Source organism: Agrilus planipennis, unplaced genomic scaffold, assembly GCF_000699045.2.
Source record: "Agrilus planipennis isolate EAB-ADULT unplaced genomic scaffold, Apla_2.0 scaffold102, whole genome shotgun sequence".
NCBI lineage: Eukaryota > Metazoa > Arthropoda > Insecta > Coleoptera > Buprestidae > Agrilus > Agrilus planipennis.
Genome location: NW_020439034.1, coordinates 257,186 through 263,088, shown reverse-complemented (window position 1 = coordinate 263,088; position 5,903 = coordinate 257,186). Strand labels below are relative to the sequence as shown.

General features: G+C 32.3%; 1 long non-coding RNA gene across 2 annotated transcripts; it reads left to right on the top strand.

Moving 5' to 3' along the window:
• Positions 1-1,901: 1,901 nt before the first annotated feature.
• LOC108735151 lies at positions 1,902-4,972 on the top strand. 2 transcript variants are annotated; one of them, XR_001937522.1, is made up of 3 exons: positions 1,902-2,414; positions 3,829-3,972; positions 4,229-4,972. It is a non-coding gene; the product is annotated as an uncharacterized LOC108735151 (long non-coding RNA). The 2 variants fall into 2 exon arrangements; XR_001937521.1 differs by lacking the exon at positions 1,902-2,414 and adding an exon at positions 3,690-3,780.
• Positions 4,973-5,903: the final 931 nt, after the last annotated feature.

Genomic DNA, 5,903 nt, shown 5'->3' with positions numbered 1-5,903 from the left:
TATATAAAAATGAATTGCTGTTCGTTAGTCTCGCTAAAACTCGAGAACAGATGGACCGATTTGGCTAATTTTGGTCTTGAATTATTTGTGGAAGTCCAGAGAAGGTTTAAAAGGTGAATAAATATGAAAGTTGTTAACTATCTTTCAGATTATTTTTATGTAGATTGATAAATCTTAAGTTTTGTCACAAATTAAATTTCTGAACGCAACCATAATATTTGACATTTGTCAACCAAGTTTATTTTATACAAAAGTTTAGGTCTTTTATTTATCGATTGAGGCAGTACAAAGTCTGCCGGGTCAGCTAGTAATGAATAAACTCTTCAAGAAATCCGTCTGGCAGTTTCGACAGAATACAGACCACTTCGAATTATTTTATTCGATTAAGCTAACGTGCCTATCACGTGAGGTCGGCTACGCCGGGATTCGTTTTCAGCAAGTAGATATCCATACAAGTGGACCTTGTTGGAGCATACGTAATCCTAAAATGTAACATCGTGCTACAGATGGCGTTCACTGTGCCATTTGTAGTATTTTCTGAATAAAGTTATACTTCATTTACTTTCTGTAGCGATGTGCCTCTTCCAATGTCTTGTCAGTAGTTGCTGTACTGGTTGAATTTCAAATTTCAATTGATATACATTGGAAAAAAACCATTGGAAACTAAATGTTTGCGTCAGTAGTTGCTGTACTGGTTGAATTTCAAATTTCATTTATTATACATTGGAAACTAAANTTTTAATTAAAATTATTTATTTAAAATTACACCTATCAGATTTCGTTTAGAATCAGACGTAGGAGATCGAGCAATTAATTAGAAGCGAGTCAGTAGTGATACAAGGTGGTGAGACGGTCACCGTCTTGTCTCGCCCTGATGACTTCTTTTCTGTTTTTTACTTTCCCCAAGTATATAATAAACTACGGTAATAGATATATTACTAAGTCTTTTGTTTATTATATGCATTCAATATGACATTAACGTAATTATATAAATAAATAGAATGAAATAATAAATAACGTATTATTGTCCAAAATTCTTTTTTTTGTTTGTCTTATATCCTATCATCATAGAATTGTCAGTTCCAAGACTGGTTGGACACGCATCTCCACTCTTTCCTATCTTGAGATAATCTTCACATTTTCCTAAAACTAGAACATCCCACATCCTTAATTATTTGCGAACACTAATTTCATCTAGGTCTACCTTTATTCCTCTAGGTCTACTTTCACTCTTCTTAACTCCTGTTTCTGCTTATATTATATCTCTAATTAGTCTTCATATCTGAGTAGGTGCCGTATACTTTGGCATTTTTTACATGCACTTAAAATGTTTCATAATCATCAAGGTCGTCAGGTTGAAAGACTGGTTGGACACGCACCTTCACTTTTTCCTATCCTGAGCTAATCTTCGCATTTTCCTAAATCTAGAATAACCCACATCCTTAACTATTTACGAACAGTAATCTAATCTAGGTCTACCTCTACTCCTCTTAACTCCCGTTTCTGCCTCTAATATGTCTCTGACTAGACCTTCCTGCCTAAGAAGGTGTCCTTCTAACCTAAATCTTATTGAGTTCCATAGAATCCTCAGTTCTTCTATTTTTTCTAATACCTCTTCATTTCTAACCTTCTCTAATAGGTATTTTTTATTTAACTGACTGACTGACTTAACTGACTTTCTTTAAAGTAATGACGACCGAAGCCCACGTATACATACGTCTACGTACATACATATGTGTCTTAGATATCTACATTTTTCTTCCCCGATTTAAAATCCACTTATAAAATAAAAAATTCAATTCACGCTTTTGTCGGCGAGCGCAAATAAATGTAGGTATCTAAAAATATCTCTTGAAAAATTTATAAGACGCCACGATAAATACGTGGTAACGTTTCTAGAAATAGGACGCGTTATCGATCCGTTGTTGCTTGCTCGACAAAAACGCTTAAGATCAATATATAAAAGTATTGTAGAAAACATAAAATTTTCTGTTCTCCCTTTCTATTTTTTGAAAATAATAAAAACTACTACCAATGGCGTGCTGACGAGATTCAGTGAAATCCAAATGAACTTTTTGTTTTGTTTGGTTGCGTGTCTACCGAGTGGGTTCTGTTCGACAAGTCGACATCCTTGGATGGATCTAGCAGTTTTCTACACTGTTTGTAGTAATTCATTAAACCCAGTCTAAAGACAGCAAGCAGAGTTAGTCTATGTTCAATCGGAACTATATACGGTGTGCTGACGAGATCCAACGGGATCGGAAACGCGATTCACATCTGATCATACTAATCAGCATGGACATTTTTGTCCATGTCAATATTGTTACGTATAAGCATGTAGGTACGACATTCATGAGGAAGTACGTACCCATATGAAGGATACTTATGACATGAAGACAGGACAAGGAGAGCAGGTATCGTAAAAATTTTTAGACTGGATTTGAATTGCATTTTATGGATTTATTACTAAAAATGAACTGATTTAAACATATCACGAATTAGCCGTTTTGTTCGTAATATCATAGTTTAGGGTTTCGTGATATGTTTATACAAGAAGCCATAAAAGTATACATATAAAATATGCAGGTATAAGCCGTTTTGGCAACACGTTATAGATTTACTTGGTGACAGTCACAATGACGTCCTTAATACATTAATTTGTGGTGAAGTCCAGAGGAGTTATTCTTCTGGTCGTTTGCGTTTGTAAAGATTTCCTTGTCTACTTTTTGTTAACTGAAACCGCAACACTCATAATAGAGGATTAACTTATATCTGCGATGTTGTCTGTTCTCTCTAGAAGTAAATGTTTACCAGTTGTTCTTTAATACATTACTTTCTATATCGAACCACTATATTATGAAAAAATCCTTTTAACGTAGACATTATTTCATTTTGACTAGTTTTGCCTCATCACTCATACATAAAGATGGACGTAGCTGGTTGTTTTTTTGCATGGACTAAGGCTGAACCTTATTGCTGCACATTTTAAAATCCTAATAACCCAAAACACTTTAGTTTTCACGATTATATGAGTAAATTACGCAACTAAGTAACGCAAAGCGTCTTAGCTTATTTGGGTAAGATAAATGGTTATGGTTTTAAATTTTACGTTATATCCGATTAAATGAATATTGAGGATGAGACAGCACATAGACCTAAACTTTCAATGAATGGGCCTTATGAAATGCATATGACTAATGAAAGGAAAGCTTTGCATCTGCAGAGGAAACAATTGCTTTAACATATGCGGGTGTCTCACAGTTTCTTGGCCAAGCCATAGAGAAAGAAGTTAAAATGATAAGGAGATGAAATAAAAAACCATTTCAGTAGTCAGGTAGTAAGTTTTCAAAACTCATAATTAACCACCTTCTGGGGGTAATTGTGTCTGTTTAACCATCCTCAAATTTTATTTTTCAATTGCTACAAGAATCATATTTTTCATATTTTTAAGTCATTATGAAGCTCTTTCAATTCTAAATGGATGGAAATTTTATTGAACTTAATTAGTCAATTTGTTATTGAGATGTTAATTTCTTTATCCAAAATGTTTATTGTTCTAAACTTTTATAAATTTTGGCCAGTGTGAACTAGACTTATAGTTCCGAAAAGCCCCGCAAGAGTGCACCTGCTGCAAATCCCCGTTTTCCATATTGTAACGTACTGAATACTACTCCGTACTTTCACTTTTACTTATTTGTGAATTATTTATGTTGCAAAGTTATACGAATAGAACTCCAGTTTCTTTAAAGTAAACTTCTTAATCCATTCTCTAAAATTGTGGTAATATTAATGGTTCTTTTATTTTCTGTCACTACTTTCTACTTTCAGATATCATTTGATGATATGATAAAGAATATTTTGTAGCGGAGTTGTAGGAAAATCTTACGGTCTACAATCTATTTTTAGCGATGACTAGAAACATGCGAACAGTTCACATTCTTCTGATAATACTTTGGACAACATGGTGAGAAGGTAATTTTACTCTATTTTCGTAACGAATTATTAATACACCTTTAATTAGAAAATATTTTTCTCAATTTTTCACTAATTTGTAATAGAAATTTGTACAAATCCAACAAGAAGTTTTGATTGATGTGTTTTTTTATTCAAATAAATGATTTTGATATTGTAATTATGATTTTTGTGACCTGAAGATTCATTTTCTACGAATAAATTGTTACAATTAAAAAAATAACTATGTTGGAAAATTTTCTTTTGGATTTTACAGATATGCAAGAAAATCGATGATGATCTAACTTGAAAATATTATTTTGGAAATGAGATCTTTTTATATTGAAGTACTAAAGTTTGGGGTCGATGCGATGAACATTCAGTAAATCAAAATTGGTTGGTGAGTGAAGTTAATTACTATCTATTAAAAATTTTTAATGTTGAATCTAAATAATTTATTGCAAAAGATAACCGAGTTCTTTCATAAATTTATATGGTTGCATTTTCATTCAAATGTTTTTTATTTATTGGGACTCCACACATTTTTTCCAAAATTGTCTAAAGTTACTTCTAGTTCATTAAATTCAAAAATTAGATTTCTTTCAAAAATCCAATTAGGCATTAGTAGAAAATGTTGTTTTACTTTATGAACCAATTACCGAATTCAATGCGTTTTTGAAAATTAATTAACAATCTGTTTAATAACCAGTCTAATTTTATTTAAATTATTCTTGATATATTTTTATAAAATTAAAATTACAACTATAAAATTCCCAAAGGAAACTGCTTAAGTATTTAATTTATTAATTCTTTACTTGTATTATATTTATATGTATTTTCACTGATTTATTTTATTGTACAACGTTTCGCCGGCGCTATTGGGTGCATCTTCCGGCGTGCTTGATGCACATCGGGTGATTCGCGAATCGGTACGCGAAATCCGTATAATTTTGAAAATAAATTCATGTAAGTCTGACCACATTAATATATTGCTAAATTTTGCATTTTATGTAAAAATTAAATCACGATGTAAACTTTTCCTTTTTTTGAATTTTAAATTATTTTAGTTTAAAGCATTCTATATTTATTATTATTTATTGATTACATAATTGTTTTATTAAATTTGTGATGCTAGTAAGTAAATTTAATTATCTAATGGAACATAAATTAAAAAATACTAATTTGGAATATTTTTTCGATAACTATCTAACAAAATCTTTAATGAATACTTGCATGAGTTTACGGTCGAAAGTCCGGTGTATATTCCCGTAAGGACAATTCGTAAATGGGTTTACGGACAATCTGTTTTGGTGACATTTTTCGGTAACAGCGTACGGTACGCTCGGGTGTGCGTTATAGTTTGACCGGTGTAGTGTACGGACGCGTAGTGCGTTAGTACTGAAGTACAGTACCGCGCGTAAAAAGTATCGGTGGAAACGTTAGAAACGGGGTAGTAAAGTGTCCGAAACGTAAAAGACTTAAAGTGGTTCCAGCAGATGATGGATCTTTTGACATATGACCTTTCGACCAGGACACTTCAACTGGAAAAATTAAAGGTAGGATTTTTTTAGGAATTATTGACTTGTAACTAGTCTGGGTCTCGAAGTTTCGTGTTGTCTTTGGCTTTTGACTTTTGTAGTAAAAAAGTGTACACAAAACTTATACTTTTAATTTAGCCTTTGAGTAAGCTAAGGGGACATTCAAGTTTTACTTAAGCACTGCAGGGGGACGGGGGGGGGGGTCTTTACTTTATTTATGTGGGATGTCTAGATGGTGATTACGTCAGCAATATTTATTTTTTTGTTGCTTTTTCGGATTTTTTACAAAATTTAGTCGATTGTAGTTTGAATAGATAGGGCAAACCCATTTGTCTATGTTTGAAAACGAAATGCATTTTCAAGGGCTCATAATAAAGAGACCAGGACACATATTGAAAAATGCATGTACTAATA